We start from the raw sequence: 20,156 nt of genomic DNA, 5'->3' as shown, positions 1-20,156 counted from the left end.
TGTGCCAGACTCTATTCTGAGAGACGTCTGAGAGACGAGGATTACAGCAGCGACCCAAACAAACACCAGCTGTGCCCCTAGGGAGCACGTGTCCAAAAGGAAGACCAGGTCAGGAACAGAGGCTGCTGGGAGTAAGGACATGGGCCCATCTCCCCGGTGTAGCCTTACTAGGGAGGGCCACTTGTGACTTACCTACATTTATATTTTGCGAGGCTTTCAATAAATAGCGGGGAAGAAAATGTTGACTTGTGGTTGGAGTTGAGGTCAGGTACTAGAAATGTAATTTCTTCTGGTTCTCTTGTCCTAAACCCTTAATTCCGCCTTTGACCACTCCATGTTTTTCCTTAATGCCAACGCTGTGTTTTCTTGAGATGTCAACCATGCCCTCAGGAGATGGGATGCCAGACTACTCTGCCAGATGGCATTTGTCTGTGTTTTAATCAAAACGCCCCATTCTCTGCCACAGTGTGGAGTGGCAAGCTAAGTGTGTTTAGCAAAGAAACAGCAGAGATCTACAGTTGCTTTTCCGGTTTTTGAGGTCAAGAAATGTACCCGAAGGCCGGAGAAGTTTGATTCTGTTAACCTCAGTGGTAGAATTGTGATTGTGGGAAAGGCTCCCGTGCTCAGCCCTGAGCAGATTCTGAGTGTGTTGATGTAGGTGGGGCTCAGAGAGAGTGGATGATGGAAAGAGCCCAAACGGTGGTTTCCTCTGTAACCATCTCCCTTTTATGCAAAGAGCTAAGCTTTTCTCATACCATCTCATTCAGGGTTTTCAAACACTTAATGAAATGTCATTATTCAGTTTTCTTTTTTCCCTTCCTTCCTTTTAAAAAGTAATTTCGACGCCCGGTTTGGGGCTTGAACTCATGACCTTGAGATCAAGAGTTGCATGCTCTACCCACTGAGCCAGCCAGGCGCCCCTCATTATTCCATTTTAAAGATGAGGACACTGTGACGCAGAGTGTTTAGTTAACTTACCTAAACCCAAGAGCTAACTTTTATGAGTGTATACCATGTGCTGTGTATGACTTTTTATTACAACTTTTTTCACGCTTATTTATTTATCTTGAGAAAGAGAGAGAGCGAGCGAGCAAGTAGGGGAGGGGCAGAGAAAGAATCCCAAATGGGTTCTGCACTGTCTGCACAGAGCCTGACCTGGGGCTCGATTCCACGAACCGTGAGGTCATGATCTGAGCTGAAATCAAGAGTCAGTCGTTTAACTAGCTGAAACATCCAGGCGCCCCTGTGTGTGACCTTTTTTTAAAGTCCCTCAACATCCTTATGGGTTAGGGAGTTACTTCTATTTTATAGAATGAGAAAGTGAGGCTTACAAAAGATTAAGTAACCTGCTCAAGGCTTCAGAGCTGGTGGAGCTTGGGTTCAAATCAGCCAGTCTAACTCCTGAGTTCTCTTAACTGCTTTTCAGATTTCTTAGGAGCAGCAAGAGCTATGCCCAAGGCTATGAGATGGCCACTCAGGATTAATCTGAAGTTCACCTGGCAACAGTGATAGGTCCTTAACAACAGGTAGCAGCCGGGAGTGAGGCAGAGAAGAGAAATCCAACTGCTTACTCCCAGGAAAGCCTAAATGTAGTAGCCTGTCACTGACACGGATGGCTTCAGCAGGTCCTGCCACATGTGTCTCCAGTGGAAGACGTTTATTTAATGAACATTCTTTAATGTTACCATATGCCAAGCACTCTTCTAAGCTCATGACTGATCCTAACTCATTCATCCCGATACCAACCTTATATAGTGGGGACTGTTGTCATCTCCTTTAATAAAGATGGGCAAACCGAGGCACAGGGATCTGAGGTAACTTGCCCAAGGTCACAGCTAGAAAATGATGGACTATGATTTGAGAGTAGGCAGTCTGGCTCCAGAGAATAGCCAAACGCACTTTTGAACATACTTTGGGGAAAACGCTGAGCTCAGAAGTATATGTGTGTGTGTGTGTGTGTGTGTATATTCCCCCCCCCCCCCCCTCCAATATGATGGCTTGTAACCACTTAAATACTCTTGGGGCACCTGGGTGGCTCAGTTGGTTAAGCATAGACTTTAGCTCAGGTCATAATCTCAGGGCTCCTGAGTTTGAGCCCTGTGTTGGGCTCTGTGCTGACAGCCCAGAGCCCAGAGCCTGCTTCAGATTCTGTGTTATTTCTTCCTCTCTCTGCTCCTCCCCTGCTTGGGCTCTCTCTCTCTCTCAAAAATAAACATTAAAAAAAAGAAAAAAGAAAAGAAAAGAAAAGAAGAGAAAAGAAAAGAAAATTGCTCTTTCTCCTGGGATGAAAAGCTTCACCCAAGAATGATTCTCCATTGAGAAGCTTGGGCAAGGTATTCGCTGAGATGAAGGTAGTTTTTTGAAAGGGTGTCTTGGAAAATCTCACAAACTTCACTCAGAAACCTCCCTGCAACACCCATCATGGCATCTGGCGGACATACCCCTCTTCCATCTACTATCCTAACTCTACTTCTCAAAACTGATGCTTTAGAAGCACTTCAAATCTTCAAAGCTCTTACCTCTAATTATAGCTCGTCTATATTTATTGACTGAATATTTTTGAGTGCCCCAAATATATCAAGTACTGTGCTAGGCACTGGGAAACAGCAGAGGACAAGACAGAGAAGATTCTGGATGGAATGGAGTTCTGTGCTGGTGGCGGAGGACATACTTAACTGGCAATTTCAGCCCAGGTAATACAAGGAGGGAGTAGGAGCGTGGGGGTGGGGGGTGTGGGTCTCTAAGTTTGACCATACAGGAGGTTTCCAGTGTCTACAAGACTGCTGTACTGCTGGAATTCAGCAAATGTCTACTGCATGAATGTATTGCCTGCAAAACTGGGTTCTGAAGAATGGGTAGGAGCTGTTAAGTGAGGGAGGGGAGGGTATTCTGGGGAAAGGGAAGAACCCAATGCTGAGGGCCCAAAATACGATTTTTCAGTTTAGAAGGATGATTCCGCAGAGGGGAGAATAGATTTCAAGAGGGTGGGGGCAGAAAGACCTGTGGTCGGGTGAGAAAAAACCTGGAGGAGGGCATGGATTTGGGAGGCAGGCAAGAAGAGAAGGAGGAGGGGGAAGTCAAGGATGATTTTTCGTTTTCCAGTTCAGGTTTACCCTGTAGGCCACTGGCAATTCCTTTCGCGGTTCCTTTTGTTTTCAACCAGATAACCCCGGGAGCCCAGGTCTTCCCACCCCTCGGGCTGTAAAGAATATTCTCCCCAGCCTTTGTTCTTAATGGTGAAGTCCAAGGCTCTTAAGGTGAGGAGGAAGCACTGGCCCAGCGTGGGGAAAGCTTCGTTAGTGTCTCCACCGTCAGCGTCCCGGCTTCGGTGTCGCTCGGAACCTCGCGAAAGGTAAACTGCCAGGGTCGTTTCCGGATTTTACAGAAGGCAGCAAGAGGTCCGTGTGAACCTAGCCCGAGTCTCGTACTCTGCCCAGTGGGTGGATGTTAAGGCCCAAGCCCCACGCTGTGATTTTAAGTTCACTCGCTGGGCAAGGTGGGTCATCCCGGGGAGTCGAGGACTCCCCAGGATTCCGTTCAGGCCACGGTGCCCCACCAGAAGCTCGGTTAGCGCTAACATCCCCCAGCATCCACAGGGAGGCATTACGTTAGGGTTTTCCTGCCTCGTAAAAAAGTTCCTGTCTCCCCCTAGAGCCAGACACACGCCTCCCAAGCCAGACCACGTGTCGCAGGTACGTTTTCTGGCTCTTCCCCTTCCCCGTTCCTTTCCCCTTTCCTCTCAGCCTTAGGTGGCAGGAAAATCCTTTACCTCCGACCAATCCCACTGATGCCGAGCCGCGCGCGCGCGCCAACTCGAGCTCCTTCTCTGTACGTCATTGGCCACCTCCACCTATGCAGAGTGACAGGCAGCTTCGTCGACCTATAGCCGGAAGAGGCGGAGGCCGCTCGGCCCTCCCAAAGCTGCTTTGTTAGGGGCTCCCTCGCGGTTCCCCAGCCCGCCGCGCCTCTGCTACCTTCCCCCGCTCTCCCAAGGCCGCGCTGCCAGACCCTCGTGGGGTGGCAGCGCCGGAGCGCGCGGCACCCGCATCCTTCCAGCTTGGCGCCACCGGCCGGGATGCAGCCCGGGTACCCAGCGTGCTCCTGTTGTCACTCTGCAGCCCAACTCCGAACGCCCCGCTCCTGTATCCGCCGCCTCCGATTGGCCGCCTGGAGGCGGAGCGATTGTCAGGCAGCCCAATCGGAGCTCCGTTTCCCACGGGTTCCCGTGGCCCCGCCCACAAGGCCGCCGGCAGAGGCGCCCTGACAGCTCCCATTGGCAGACGGCGAGCGGGCCGGAGTGCGGCCGGGCCGAGCAGCGCCGCCGCCGTCGGGCGCGCAGCTCTGCAGCGCGGCGAACGCCTCGGCGCCCGCAGCCCCAGGAGCCCGGCGTCCCCGCATTGTCCCCGGCGGCGTCGCGGAGATCCGGGACGAGCGTCGCGGGTGAGTACCGCGGGCCTGTGCCGGCTGTCCGAAGCCGCCCCGAGTGATCCCGGTGAGGATGCCCGGAGCCGCTTTACCCGTGTCGGGCACGTCCTGACCCCCGTCTCCCGCACACTGGGGCTCCCGGCGGGTCCTAGCTCCCCCCGATTGGGTTTTACTCGTATTGTTTTCGCGTTCACACACTTGGAAGGTGAGGAGCTGGCGAGGGTAAGCTAGAGGAAACATCCCTCGCGCGAGGGAGCAGTCGAGAGGGGGACGAGCCAGCGGCGCCCAGGTGCCCGGTGCCGAATGAAAGTGACAGTGTCCAGGCGTTGGCATTCGGTCTTCTCGGCAGCAGGAGGTCGGCGCTGACCTGCGGCGGCGGCGGCACTTTGTATTTGTCGGCTGATTTTTATCAACTTCGGGGAGGGCGTGCGTGTGCGTGCGCGTGTGTGTATGTGTATGTGTGTGTGTCTCCGTCCCTGACTTGGGCACCTCCAGGCCTGGGTTTTCGGCGACGTTGTCGGCTCTCACCTTGGCGATCCGTGCAGCTCTCAGGGCGGGACACGCGGGACGGAGAGCCTGGGGGCCGGCACACCGGGCCGGGGACCCGTGGCTAACCTGGGAGGAGGCATTTAAAACGGCCTTCTGCGCGCGCGCAGACAATGACTGGTCCGGGTGCGGGATCCCGGGGGCTGTGCGAGGACTCCCGGCTCCCGATCCCGACCCCGCCTCGCCCTCTCGCGGGCTCTGCCGCTAGGGTCGTGCTGCGCTGCGCAGCTCACCGCCCTTTGGGGGACCCGCGTGGGGCCCGCTTTTGTTTACAGACCTCGCCATTGGGCGAGAGCCGCGCGCTGCGCTTCCCCGGCCCGAGGCTGCCGCCACGCGCCCCCTCCGAGCTGGGAGAAGTTGGTGCGTGCTGTCAGGTGACGCCCCCTCCCCCGGCCTCCTGGAGAGATGCTGCAGGGAAAAGACGACTAGACGGCGCCTTCGCGCCCAGTCCCTGCCGCGCACGGCGGCCCCCAGGCCCTGTGCGCCCAGAGGAGCCTTGTCCCTGCCAGGGGTCCTCTCAGATTGACGGCCGTCGGGGCGCTGACCGAGCCAAGCTCACCTCCCTTCCAGTAGCATCCTCTGGCCTTGCCTCCGGATCAGCCCAGGTTAATTCCGAGCCTGCCTTTCCCTGCGTGCTGCCAAGTCTTGAAGGACGCGCGCAAGCCCTTGGGGACGCTGGCCAATCCATGCCCGCTTTTAATGGTACCCACGCGGTCCCGCAGAGCAGCTGTGGGGCATCCTTGAGTCCGAGCGGTAGCGATCGGGTTACCCGAGTGTGCTGACTTGGTGCACAGTTTGAACTGGAGCAGAGGTTGAGAGCCTGGGCGCAGAGGTCGGACAAACTCGGGTTCCCGTATCTGCTCAGTGTCACTCACAAGCTGAGTGATCTAGGCTGAGCTACTCAGTTTCTGAGTCTGTAAAGTGGGAATAACGTGTATTCCCATTTGTGGCGGGTTTTAAACGACAGTTAAAAACCCCTAGTTTTAGCACAGCAACTGTCACAGATGAAACACTGGAATGGTGTCTCCCAGTTAGAGGGAATCTATTCTAGAGGTTATAGCTAGCCTGTGTCTTTCCCCCTTCTCCTATTCTCCACTTCCCTGGCTCCTATTTTATTTTAGAAAGCTTGAAGACTGCTTTCAACTTCAAACAGGGCTTGTTTTACTTGGCCTTAGGTTTAATTATAGTTATCTAATCGCTTCCAGCTCCATTTTATGTGTTTGAATTTCCATTCGGTTTTAGTTGTTTCTTCTTTCTTCCTTCTTCCTTTAAGGCTATGCAGAGGCCCAGGCCTGGGTTTGGAGGAGGGAGACTTGTCCAGGTGGGAAGCGGTTGCCCCATGAACCAATGGCCACTGTGCAAAGTGATTAGGACCCGGATGGAGGGAGGTTTGAACAAAGAGATACCTGGAGGCCGGGAGGGAACACTTCCTGGTAGAAGTGAAATTTGAGCTGTGTCTTGTGGCAGAAGTTTAGTAAATCTCTGGTTTCTAGAATATGCTCTGTTGTACCCCATAATGAAGAGCCCCGCCAGGGAGGTTGTTTTTGAGTGGTAAACACCAAAGTTGCTAAGTAATTATCTTTGAATAAAGGAGAAATAAACTAAAGGTGCAGGCTGTTGGCTAACTAAGGAAGGTAGAAAGGGAGAATTGATTTCATTGAATATCTTCAAAATGCCGTCAATGTGTTTTGACTTGTTTTTCCTCGGCTCCACCAGCCCGACACGGCTATTTTTTTTTTTTTTTTTTTTTTTAAGGTTAAGAGAGAAGCCAGTTTCATACAGGAAAAACAAAAACAAAACCAAGAAAAACTCCTGTACAGCTCATAATCAGATAGTTTAAGAGACACAATCTCAGACTTGGCTACAACATAGGATATTATTGAAAAAGTGTTTCCAGTTTCAACCCCCTTTTGCTGGTTGGGGCAAATTACTGGGTTAGGTCCAATAACATATTCTTTGAATGTCAACCTCAGAGGTCTTTTTTTTTTTTTTTTTTTTTTTAAGCTTATTTATTTTGAGAGAGAGAGAGAGAGAGACAAAGTGAGTGGGGGAGGGGTAGAGAGAGGGAGAGAGAATCCCAAGCAGGCTCTGTACTGTCAGTGTGGAACCCAGTGCTGGGCTCGAACCCTCAAACTGTGAGATCGTCATGAGCTGGGCCGAAACCAAGAGTCCAACGCTTGGCCGACTGAGCCACCCATGTGCCCTGACCTCAGGGGTCTTAACTGGCCCCCAAAAGCCAACGGACAGACAGAAACTAGGTGAGTGACTGGAACCCAAGTCTGTCCAGCGGGTGCAGAAGCCCACAGAGAATGCTCCCTACCCTGTTCTGCTCCCCAGGCCTGCCTCAGTCACCCCAAGAGGTGGCCAACTCCTGCAAACAGAGGGGCCAGTGGTGTTATTGCTAGGTCTCAATTAATGTACGAGATAACCTATTTAAAGTTCTCCTAGCCATGATTCCGAGCCTTCCTGCACTTGTTCTGGGAATTCTCTGGCCCTTAAGGATGCTGAAAGGCAGCTGTGCCCCCTGCGGCCGTCTGGGGATCAAATCAATTGGGGGCCTAGACTTAAAAGGGAGCACGTGGTTAGGAAATCTCATTAGCTGACAATTTAACTCCTCTCTAATGCTCCTGCAAGGAGCGGGGACAAAGACTTCCTCTCCTTTTCCCCTGCAGTTCTCCCTCCCAGCTTCCCTCTCCTCCCCTCCCTGCCTGGCCCAGTCTCCTCCTGGTCAAAATTCCTGCAGTTGGGGCGGCTCACTGAACCCCAGGCTTTCTGCAGCGCCTGGCCGGAAATCTCTTCCCCAGAGCCTTGCTGAGGGCCTACTGGGTGTGCTGGTTGTGAACACTTGGTTCTTTCCTCTCCACAAGGAGCTTACTGTCTGCCCGAGAAGGGTTTGTGAGACTGCACTTTAATAAATGGAAAGTTCAAGCCTGTGCTTTCCCAAGCGAGGAAGGCAGGTGAGAACACAGGGATCACATTGAAACCTCAAATAGAAGTCCTCGAAGGCAGGGGCTTCTGCTGTTTGCGAGTGCAGGAGGGGCAAAGGTGGGAAGGCTGAAAGAGAATTTGGTTCCTGTGGGCTATGGACAGATTCCTGAACCCCACAGGTGCAGGCTTACAGTGGAGAAAGATCCTCATTTTCACTGTCTCTGGTCATTGGACTCCTGTATCCTCCCATCCAAGTACTAACCAGGTCCGACCCTGCTTAGCTTCCGAGATCAGACAAGATCGGGCGCGTTCAGGGTGGTATGGCCGTAGACTGGACTCCTGTATCCTAAACACTGTTCCACGGGAGTTGTGTGTGTGCATGTGTGTGTATACTGTACATGTGTGCATTTAATTTTCCTTTCCAAATTAAGCAGATGGGTAGAGTATATGTTTCTGTGTATGTCTGTCTTTTTGTTTGATTTTTCTCAATACAGGACCAGAAAAAACAGGCCCCAGCAACACTTTTCTGTGTCTTTTTTGTGTGTTTGTTTGTTTAACAGTTCCAAACTAGAGGTCAGTTCGTGCCTAAATATTCAGTTTTATTTAGATAATGACCCCTGTATTTAAAGAAAAGTTCTGTCTTGGGGCGCCTGGGTGGCCCAGTCGGTTAAACATCAGACTCTTGATTTTGGCTCAGGTCATGGTGTCACGGTTTGCTCCAGGAGTTTGAGCGCCAGGAGAAAGAGTCTGCTTGGTATTCCTTCTCTCCCTCTTTCTCTGCCCCCCCCCAATAAATAAATGCATTAAAAAAAAGTTATCTCTCATCGTTGGAGGCTGAATCACTTATTTAGAAAAATGAAAAAAACTTGAATAAAAGAGGCACTCAAAAATTAAGCAGTACTCAGCCAGGAACAGAATGTTTTGAAAACAATGGTCTAGTGTGAAAGGTACCAGATATTACTAGTTAGGTGGGTTTTTCCCTTCTATCCCCTTCCCAATCTCCTGTACCTTCCTCCACATCCCTCCAGCATAAGACTTTCACTGTTCTGGGTCTCCAGGGACCTCGTTAAGAAATTCATAAAGGTCTAGACTGTGGTTATGCGAAGATTCCTCCTGTGTTCTTGTGAGATTCTTCTAGAAGACCTTGGAGCTCTTTTGCTAGGTGAAGAGGTTCCTTCCTCGTGGACTGAGCCTGAGCTCAGAGGCTTGCATTCATCTGCAAGTGGGGTCTCAGTTCCTTGCAATGGTAGCAAAAGTGTTGGGGAGTGGGGGTGCACAATACTGCCATGATCTGAGAGCTGGTCAATTGTGTGTCTTCAAAGGACGTTTAACAGAGTGATGACTCAGGGAACAGCTCTGTGGGAGGAAGGTTCTTTCAGCTGAGTGCATCCTCAGTTTCAGAATGGGCCAAGGCCCTTTGAGTTTTAGTGCTGTCACAAAGTTTCTTTCCACAAAGGGACACTTGGGTGTAGTTGGGGGAATGGGGGTCCTAGCGTTTTGCAGCCCCCTGGCAAAACCAAAGTATGATATGAAAGATATTGCATGTTTTTCTAGCCAGGGCCGCTTTGACTTTATGAAGGAGAAGGGTTTTTAAAAAAGCCTCTTGTATTATTTAACTACATCATCTGCCCCCCAAAGAACATGATTTTATATAAAGACCTACAGATCAGTATACAGATGTGTGAGGAATTAAGTGGTTGGAAGACTGTGGATCTGGGTGCCCCAGCTTGGCTTGGGATGGGTGGGGGGAGGGGATGAGAGATTAGGTTCTGGAAGTTCAGTTGCTTTTCCTTAAAAACCCCAAACACTGTTCTCTGTGCCCACGGAGGAGACAGGAAATCCTGCAGAAGGAACCTGTCTTTGCAATGGCTGCCTCCAGCCCCGAGCTCTTCTGTCTGCCCACTCGCCCTCCCCCTCCACCTCCCCCTCCTCCTCCTCCTCCTCCTCCTCTTCCTCCTGCTCCACTGGGAGCTGCTAACCTTGTAAATATAGATCAATTCTGGTGCCTGTTTCTAGTTTCCTCTGCCCTCTGCAGAGGTGATAATGGCCCTGGATAAGCCCCCAGGTCAACCCTGGGGGAGGGGGAGGTTAGGGTCTGAGAATGGGTCTGGGAATTCTCCCTGTGGAATTGTCCACCACGGAAATGGGGTCCATGGGATTTTCTACCCTTTGCCCTTCAGAAGAGGGGGTGGGGCGGGCCTGATGTCTGCCTCAGGTTGAGTCTGAGGGGCCCTGAGGGAGGGGGTCTGCCTTGCCTCCCCTTGCCACCGTGGAGGCCTCCCACGTCTTTAGGATTCCAGCCCAAAGCCTCACCATCTCAGGGCTTCTTCATGTCCCTTATCCCCTGTCCCCAGAACACGAACTCATCTGACACAGCCTCATCACCTGGGCTGGGTGGAGAGCATTGGCTGAATTGCGGCCAAATGAAGATTTCCAGCAGGAAGCTCTGGGAGCCTCTGGAACTCATTTAGCCGGGGCGACTTGCCTTTTGGGCAGTGTTTGAGAGGCCCAGAGCTGTGGGATCACTCTGCCGTGAGCTCTGTATGTGGATTTTGGGTTTTTTGGACTTAAAAGGAGCCTGACCCAAACCGAGGCAATGTGTTAGTGTTTGCCTTTTTTTTTTTTTTTTTTTTTTTTTGCAAAATGTGCATCTCTATGTCTTTCCATGGCACAGGGATGGCGAGGACTTGGAGGGGCCCCTAGGTTCTGGTCCCCGCGGAGCCCCTTTCCATGCCTGTGAGGCCCCAAGCGTTCTGGGACACTCGTTCGTGCCCACTGCCTAGTGTAACCATTGGACACCCTCAGAAGCGTCCTAGTTTAGCTGTCCAGAATCATGTCCCAGGTGTCAGAGTTGTAACTGTGATGAGGTTTTAAATAACCGAGTGTGGTACTTCCCCGGTGGCAAATTCTGCTGGGTTTTGGTCCTGAGCAGTGTTCACCTTCCCCCTTTCGTGGTTTTTTTTTTTTTTTTTTAAATTTTTTTTTCAACGTTTATTTATTTTTGGGACAGAGAGAGACAGAGCATGAACGGGGGAGGGGCAGAGAGAGAGGGAGACACAGAACCGGAAACAGGCTCCAGGCTCTGAGCCATCAGCCCAGAGCCTGACGCGGGGCTCGAACTCACGGACCGCGAGATCGTGACCTGGCTGAAGTCGGACGCTTAACCGACTGCGCCACCCAGGCGCCCCACGTGGTTTTTTTTTTTTAATGTTTATTTATTTTTGAGAGAGAGTGTGAGTGGGGAGGGGCAGAGAGAGAGAGAGAGGGAGACACAGAATCCAATGCAGGATCCAGGCTCTGAGCTGTCAGCACAGAGCCCAGTGTGGAACCCACGTCAAGATGGGATGCTTAACTGTCTGAGCCACCCAGGTGCCCCTCGCCCTTTCATTTTTAATGTGTGTTTAAACAGGGGTCCGTTGTGAGGGAGAGAATGCCATATGCACTTTCTTTCATCTGAAATGCCCTTTGGATCCCACAGTGATCTTAGGTCTTTTGAAATTCTTGCCACCCGTGCCCTGACCCGCGTGAGGATTCTTAACCGTCTGTCTGCCATGCAGAGAGTAGAGGCTTTGTGCATGTTTCTTGGTCCCTTAAAGATCTAACATACATTTCCAGGTTTGCCTTAATATGGATGCAGTCTCTGGCTGTAAAACTTGAGTCAATTTTGCTCAAATGTATTTGCTTATTTTGCTCAAATATATTTACTTATTTATTTTTAAAGGGGATAGAAGTTTACTGGATACACCGCAAGGAGGGGAAGGCAGGACAGCGAAACAGAGACTGCTGCTTGGTTAGATTTCAATCACAGTTTTACTCAGTGGTGATGATCCGGTTTAATATTTTTCCTGCCATCAAGGTATATTCTTATTTCATCCATATTCCTAATCTCAAGTAATGCCAAGTTTGATTTCTTTCTAAAAACAGGGTGTGAAGTAATAATAATTCCATATAGCATTAACAAACTCATAGCAGACAAGCTTACGTGAAACGTGTTTTTGTTCCCATGCCTTTTCTATTCCCGCCCACTCTGTACTCTCCTGAAATGATCACTTTTGTTCATTTTTGTTTTTTGTTCTTCTGGTGGTTGTCTTTGTATCTCTCAATAATATGCTTATACCATTTTTATTTATCGGCTTCCTGTTATGATGAAGGACAATTAGGCTGCTTATTTCTCACCTCCTTCCTTCTCCAGATTTTTGCTGGTGATATTTATAGTTCTTATATTGATTAGTCTTCATTCTTTGTTACTTACGTAGACCTCTCATTTAGTTTCGTCAACCGAAGACTGTGACATTTGACCTCCCCTTTGTCAAATAAGAATATCGGTGTCTGGATCTGTCTTTCCTCTCAGCTCTCCCCTCTCCACCTTACACCCCCAGCTTCTGTCACCACCAGGGTTTTAAGACTGTGTTCTGTAAGCATGATTAAGTCTTCTCTGCCTTGTCTATAGATTGCCTTTTTTTTTTGGTAAGATTTTATTATTATTTAAATATAATTTATTGTCAAGTTGGCTAACACACAGTGTAGACAGGGTGCTCTTGCTTTTGGGGGTAGATTCCCATGGTTCATTGCTTCCATACAACACCCAGTGCTCCTCCCAACAAGTGCCCTCCTCAGTGCCCATCACCCATTTTCTCCTCTCTCCCACACCCCCATTAACCCTCAGTTTGTTTTCTGTATTTAAGAGTCTCTTATGGTTTTCCTTCCTCCCTCTCTGTTTGTAACTACTTTTTTCCCCTTCCCCTCCCTCATGCTCTTCTGTTAAGTTTCTCAACATCCACGTATAAGTGAAAACATATGGTGTTTGTCCTTGTCTGACTGACTTATTTCACTTAGCATTCATTATACCTTCCAGTTCCATCCACGTTGCTGCAAATGGCATGATTTCATTCTTTCTCATTGCCAAGTAATATTCCATTTTGTATATATACCACATCTTATTTATCCATTTATCAGTTGATGGACATTTAGACTCTTTCCGTAATTTGGATATTGTTAAGATTTTATTTTTAAGTAATCTCTACACCTGACACGGGGCTCGAACTTACGACACTGCGATTGAGAGTCACATGCTGTACCAACTGAGCCCTCCAGGTGCCCCTAGGTTGCTTTTGTTTTATAACAGCTTTATTAACATGTAATGTACATGCCATACAATTTAGTTCCTTAAAGTGTACAATTCCGTGGTTTTTGGTATATTTATAGAGTTGTGCAGCTATCCCCATAATCAATTCTAGAACATTTTCATCACCCCCAAAAGGAACCTGTGCTCATTATTATGCACTTCCTCTCCCCGTGCCTCCCTCTCACCTCTGGTGACTACGGATCTGTGTCTGTAGATTTGCCTGTTCTGGGCATTACCTGTAAATGGAATTATATAAAATGTGACCTTGTGTGTCCACGTTCTTTTGCTTAGCATCATGCTTTCAAGGGTCATCTGTGTTGCAGCATGTGTCAGAATCCCTTTTTATTGCTTAGTAATATTTCACTGTATGGATAATGCCGCATTTCATTTATTCATTCATCAACTGATGGACATTGGGATTGAGCCCACCTTTTGGCTATTGTGGATAGGTACTGCTCTGAGCACCAGTGTAACAAATATGTGTTTGGATACTCATTTAAGAATTTTTTTTGGTAAACACCTAGGAGTGGAATCACTAAGGTCATATGGTAATTCTATGTTTAATTTTCTGAGGAGCTGACAGATTGTTTTCAAAGTGGTTGCACCATTTTACATTTCTATCAGCAACGTGTGAAGATTCCGGTTTCCCCACATCTTGGCCAGCATTTGTTCTCTCTTGTCTTTTTTTTTTTTTTTTTTTTTTTTTTTTTTTTTTTTTTTAAGGGACGAGGTGCTGGAGGGGCAGAGAGAGAGAGAGAGAAAGAGAGAATCCCAGGCAGGCTCTGTACTGAGCATTGTTAGTGTGGAACCTGATGCAGGGCTAGAACTAACGCACCGAGCCAAAATGACTCGTGACCTGAGCTGAAATAAGAGTCAGATTCTCAATGGATGGAGCCACCCAGGTGCCCTGCTGTTGTCTTTTTGATGATGGCCATTCTGACCCATGTGAAGTGATACCTCACTCTGGTTTTGATTTTCGTTTCCCTAATGATGACTGTGTTGAACATCTTTTCATGTGCCTGTTGGCCATTCATGTATCTTCTTTGGAGAAATGTCCATTCAGGTCCTTTGCCAATTTTTAAATTGGGTTATTTAGCTTTTTGCTATTGAGTTATAGGAGTTGTTTATGTTTTTGATACTCACCTCTTATCGGATAAATGGCTTGCAAATACTTTTTCCTCTTTTGTAGGTTGTCTTTTCACTTTGTTGGTTTCTTTCGGTAGGTAGGTTTCAAGTTTGATGTAAGCCCACTTGTTTTTGATTTTATTGCTTGTGTTTTTATTTTTATTTATTATTATCATTATTATTACTTAAGTAGGCTCCATGCCCAACATGGGGCTTGAACTCATGATCCCAGGATCAAAAGTAAGATGCTCTCCTGACTGAGCCAGCCAGCCACCCCTTTTGCTTGTGTTTTTAGACATGATTTCCAAAAAGTTATTATCAAGGCTCATGTCAGGGAGCTTTCTTCCTGTGTTTTCTTCTAGGAGTTTCATGGCTTTGGGTCTTACATTTAGGTCCTTAATACATTTCAGTTTAAGGTTTATTTATTTATTTATTTATTTAAAAAAAATTTTTTTTTTTCAACGTTTATTTATTTTTGGGACGGAGAGAGACAGAGCATGAACGGGGGAGGGGCAGAGAGAGAGGGAGACACAGATTCAGAAACAGGCTCCAGGCTCTGAGCTGTCAGCACAGAGCCCGACGCGGAGCTCGAACTCACGGACCGTGAGATCGTGACCTGGCTGAAGTCGGACGCTTAACCCACTGCGCCACCCAGGCGCCCCTTATTTTTTTATTTTATTTAAAAAAAAATTTTTTTTTCAACGTTTATTTATTTTTGGGACAGAGAGAGACAGAGCATGAACGGGGGAGGGGCAGAGAGAGAGGGAGACACAGAATCGGAAACAGGCTCCAGGCTCTGAGCCATCAGCCCAGAGCCTGACGCGGGGCTCGAACTCACGGACCGCGAGATCGTGACCTGGCTGAAGTCGGACGCTTAACCGACTGCGCCACCCAGGCGCCCCTCAGTTTAAGTTTTGAGAGGTGTAAGGTAGGGGTCAAGTTTTGTTCTTTTATATGTGAATATCCAGTTTTCCCAGCACCATTTATTGAAGAGACTGTCTTTGCTTCATTGAGTATTCTTGGCTCCTTGTGATTTGACATTAAAAAAAAAAAGAAAAATAGCCTGTTTGCTTCAAAAACTCAGTGCATATGATTCAGTTATTTTACTTATTTACCAAAGGCACATGTAGGAAATATTTGCAAAGTAATTTGAAAGTGAGGTGTCTTTGGGTATCAGCTTTTGGGCATTACATTTCTGCTGGGTGATATTTTTTTTGTGTTAGGTGAGGACAGAGGTTCTTAACAGAGGGCAATTTTGCTTGCCAGGGGACATTTGGTAGCATCTGGAGATATTTTTGGTTGTCACAGGTTATACTGGTATCTATCTAGATATAAGGACATATCGGGCATCTAGAGGCCAGCGATGTTGACATTCTGTGATGCATAGGACAGTCCCCTAGAACAAAGAATTATCTGGTCCATGGTCAGTAGTGCTGAGGTTGAGAAACCCTGCATTCAAACTTTTTTTTTCTTTACGTTTATTTATTTTTTATAGAGACAGAACAAAAGTGGGGGAGGGACAGAGAGAGAAGTGAGACACAGAATCCGAAGCAGGCTCCAGGCTCTGAGCTGTCAGCACAGAGCCCGATGGGGGCATGAACCCACAAACTGCGAGATCATGACCTGAGCTGAAGTCAGATGCTCAACCGACTGAGCCACCCAGGCACCCCCCAGAAGCCCTGCATTCAAAAGACACAAATACCATTAGAGAATGCATATGTAAATTTCTTCACTTACAACAGGAGCTGATGTTTTTTAGGTATTTGGAAGTGAGCTGTCAGATTAATAATGAATCATCTGAGGCATCAGATTATTTTGGTTATTATTTTAGCTGGAATAAATGAAGTCTCTTTTTTAGGATAGAAAGTTTTTTTAAAAAATGGATCATTTCAGGGGTTTTGGGCCCCTGAGTGCTTGGGCAAGATCATCCATTTAATGACTTCAGAATATTGCTGTTAACATACCGTGAAAGGCTCATCCTTAGCCCTCAACTCTGCTGTGGTCAGTGTTATGTGAGGACAAGTATTTGTAGTCTGATCATTAGAATGTCACACCTCTTAAGCAGTCCATGGAGCGTCACAAACATTTTTAGAAAAAAAAGACAGTGCGAGATGCACCGTGACATTTTAGAAAATTTTTTTGAATGTTAGAATAATTATCTCATCTTGATATCTCTGATTAGAAATTATCATTTCAATCTATAAATATCAATTGAACTTTAACATTTCACTGCAACCTAAAACAACTAAAACCTCCTAATATTGATTTAAAATATTCAATCTCTGTTTTGTTTTGTTTTGTTTTTCCTTCCCCCTTCCCCGTCCCCCTCCTGACAGTTAATGCTTTAATTTGGGGATTCAATCGGCCTGTGACTGCTTACCACCAAGTTGCCTTAAAGAGAAAGGTTTGGGGGCACCTGGGTGGCGCAGTCGGTTAAGCGTCCTGCTTCAGCCAGGTCACGATCTCGCGGTCGGCGAGTTCGAGCCCCGCGTCGGGCTCTGGGCTGATGGCTCAGAGCCTGGAGCCTGTTTCCGATTCTGTGTCTCCCTCTCTCTGTGCCCCTACCCCGTTCATGCTCTGTCTCTTTCTGTCCCAAAAATAAATAAAAAAACGTTGAAAAAAAAAATTTTTTAAAAAAAAAAAAAAGAGAAAGGTTTGTGGGAGCCTGTTGTGGGGTTTCAACTTGCTTCGAGTAAGAATACCCAAATGGCCTTCTCTCTCTTGGAGAAAATGGGGTTAAAATAAGATGAGCATATTTATGACTGTTGCAGGTTGGTATTAGGATCTTGGAGTTCTTCTTGCCAAAGACATTAGAGATCTAAGTTAATGGCCCATTCTTTACACCAGAACCAGTTCACAGCTTATTAGAGAGAGAAGGGCTAACATTATCCCTCACGGACAGCCTCTGAATTTTAATTGTGGTCATCCCTGTCTTCGCAGCCTGTGATGCAGCAGTTCTGAATCCCATCCAAGTCAGGAAAAGTGAATTTATGGGCCTCCTAGCAACTAGCATCTAGCAGTTTACAGTGCTTGGACTTTATTAGGGGTGCAGAGAGAGCCAGCTCCCCTAACATTCTGGGGCCCAGCCCGCAGCCACGACAGCTGAGTTACAGGGGTTTGGGGAGACTCATTCCAGGAGTGTGTCTTAATATGGTCCTGGTTGCTATGTTATGGTTGCTAGAAAACCATACATGATTTGGGGGAAAATGAAAAGCTCTCAAGGAAATATTAAAAGTACAGTTTTTCCATTTGGAAAAGTTACTTTCTGGAATTTAGAACTGGAGAGCTTAATTAGGACATGAGTCAGGTTGGAGGGTTTAATACCGTGAGTATTGCAGCAGCCTGTCTGAGTCAGATCTTTGAATTTCCCCCTTTAATTTGAATGAAATCTCTGACATCTAGCAAGTGTTGAAGTGGCTAATGGCTTTTGATTACCTGGCTTCAGCCTTTTGCATTTTCCCCAGACAGTCCCTGGGCTTCCCCCGCCTTCCCCCGCCTTTTATTTTTTTGGTCTGTCTCAGTGATTCTTCCCAAATATCTCTCAATGCCTTTTTTTCCCCTTTAATTGTGAAGTATTTCTCTTAGTTACATCAGGCGCCAATAGTAAATACTGTGTAGCCAAAATCCCAACAATAAATATCTTTCAGTATTGAGATTAAGGGTGATTCTTACTTTCTTATGCATAGTTTTCTCTAACTTAGATTTTGCAGTGAGGAGGGGTTCCTTTTCTGATCAGCAAATTGCATTAATTAAATACACATTCATCTTTGGGTTGGCGGTGGCTAGTAGAAACTTAATCTTCCAAGTCATATTTTCTTGTTCCATAATCCACTTACACATGGGGATTAATAGCAAAGTGCTCCTCTCCTCGATGAGGACAATGGGAAGAATAAAGAATATGTGTATTCTGGCCTGAGTGAGCAAAGATGAGAAAGTCTGTGGGGCAGCCAAGAAGCCCAGTGATTAAATATCAATGGAAGGATTAGCCCCATTGTTGATGGATCCTTTCAGGCAAAGATTGAACCCAGACCCCCAGTCATTAGAAAGTTGCTGACCCTCCAGTGTTGACTGTGTCCCTTTCTTTAGAATCCTTTCCCCAGAGACAGTGGTCTTACACCCATAGTTCCAAACATGGTTGTGCCTCTTGACCTCGGTTTTTCCCTAGGATTGCTTCCTTGCTCGTGATCTAGCCCATCTTCTCTGGAGGTCCCAAAGAATGGATGATTTTCAGGTCAAGTTTAATTCATGTCTGTGTTAGTTTTTTAAGGCTGCTGCAAAAGATACTTCAAACTGGATGTCTTAAGACAATAGAAATTTATTCTCATAGTCGGGTTGCTAGAAGTCCAAAGTCAAGGTGTTGGCAGGGCTATGCTCCCTCTGAAGGTTCTTAGGGAGGGGGGGTCTTGCTTCTTCCAGCGTCTGCTGGCCCCCAGCTTTTCCTGGGCTTGTGATAGTATCACTCCCAGCCTCAGCCTCCTTCTTCACATGGCAGTTGTCTCTTGTGGCTGTGTGTCTGTCTCTGAATCTCCTCTCTTGAGGGAGGCCAACCATAGGAGACTCTTAAATACAGAGAACAAACTAAGGGTTTGCTGGAGGGTTTGGGTGAAGGGATGGGCCAAATGGGTGATGGGCATTAAGGAGGGCACTTGTTGGGATGAGCTCTGGTTATATGTATGTGATGAATCACTAAATTCTACACCTGAAATCATTATTACTGTATGTTAACTGTATGTTAACTGTATAAATATATGTAACTGTATATGTACATGTTAGCTGTATATGTATATGTTAGCTGTATATGTATAACTGTATGTAGCTGTATGTTAACTACCTTGGATTTAAATTAAAAAAAAAAAAATCTCTTTCTCTCACTTATAAAGACACCAGCTATCGGGTATAGGGCCCATCCTCATCCTTTATGACCTAAACTTGGTTACGTCTGCAAAGACTTGATTTCCAAATAAGGTCTTATTCATAGGTGCTAGACATGTCCTTTTTTGGGGGGGGACATATTTTAACCCACAAGAGCGTCCAAGCACCACTCCATTACATGGCCTGTTTAAAGCAGGTAGGGACTTGCAATGTGGATGTGTATTTACTGCTAGGAGATTAGATTTTCCTAAAGCTGATAATGTCATCATGAATTTATTGCTATTTTTTTTATTGTGGCTTTTTGCTTTTGTCTTTTTAATTTTTTAATTTTTATTTTTTAAATTATTTTTTTAATGTTTATTTTTGAGAGAGCGAGACAGAGTGCAAGCAGGGGAGGAGCAGAGAGAGAGGGAGACATAGAATCTAAAGCAGGCTCCAGGCTGTGAGCAGTCAGCACGGAGCCCCACGCGAGGCTCGAACCCACAAACTACGAGATCATGACCTGAGCCAAAGTCGGATGCTTAACCAACTGAGCTGTGTAGGCGCCCCTGTTTTGTTTTTTTTTAAGTAGGTTCTATGCCCCACGTGGGGCTTGAACTCATGACCCGAAAATCAAGAGTCACTTGCTGTACAGATAGAGCCAGGCCGATACCCTTATGTCACCATGAGTTTAAACTTTCAAAGGCCCTTTGGTCCCAGCCCTGCATTCTGCATTTCATCTCTCAGGACTCTTTTTTCAAATACTTTGAGCCAGTGAAACAGAAATCCCTTTTGCTTTGGGTTGTATCCTGTTTTCTACGTTCCTTCCTTCCCTTCCTTTTTGTTTTTTGCTCACATGGTCTCTAGATCTGGACTATTTATTTTTGAGAGACAGAAAGAAAGAGAGAGTAAGAGAGAGAGAGAAGGGCAGAGAGAGGGAGACAAGGAATCTGAAGCAGGCTTCAGGCCCTGAGCTGTCAGCACCGAGCCCTATGTGGGGCTTGAACTCACAAGCTGTGAGATCCTGACCTGAGCTGAAGTTAGACGCTTAACTGACTGAGCCACCCAGGCGCCCCAGGACTATTCCCATTTTTGCTTGTCCCATCTACCTCTTCTTGTGTCTCAGTGAACTCTTCTTGGAGTCCAAACTCTTTGA

The 20,156-nt window shown here is 47.2% G+C and overlaps 1 protein-coding gene across 3 annotated transcripts in view; it reads left to right on the top strand.

Moving 5' to 3' along the window:
* The first annotated feature begins 4,293 nt into the window (after nt 1-4,293).
* The window catches only part of TIAM1 (TIAM Rac1 associated GEF 1), a 396,054-nt gene continuing 380,191 nt past the window's right edge, over nt 4,294-20,156 (top strand). For all 3 annotated transcript variants that reach the window (XM_047874694.1, XM_047874692.1, XM_047874689.1), the window contains exon 1: nt 4,294-4,440. The gene's annotated coding sequence lies outside the window, so the exon portion shown is untranslated. The remainder of the gene's footprint in view (nt 4,441-20,156) is intronic.

Source organism: Prionailurus viverrinus, chromosome C2, assembly GCF_022837055.1.
Source record: "Prionailurus viverrinus isolate Anna chromosome C2, UM_Priviv_1.0, whole genome shotgun sequence".
Lineage (NCBI taxonomy): Eukaryota > Metazoa > Chordata > Mammalia > Carnivora > Felidae > Prionailurus > Prionailurus viverrinus.
This window is presented reverse-complemented; position numbering and strand designations above follow the sequence as displayed.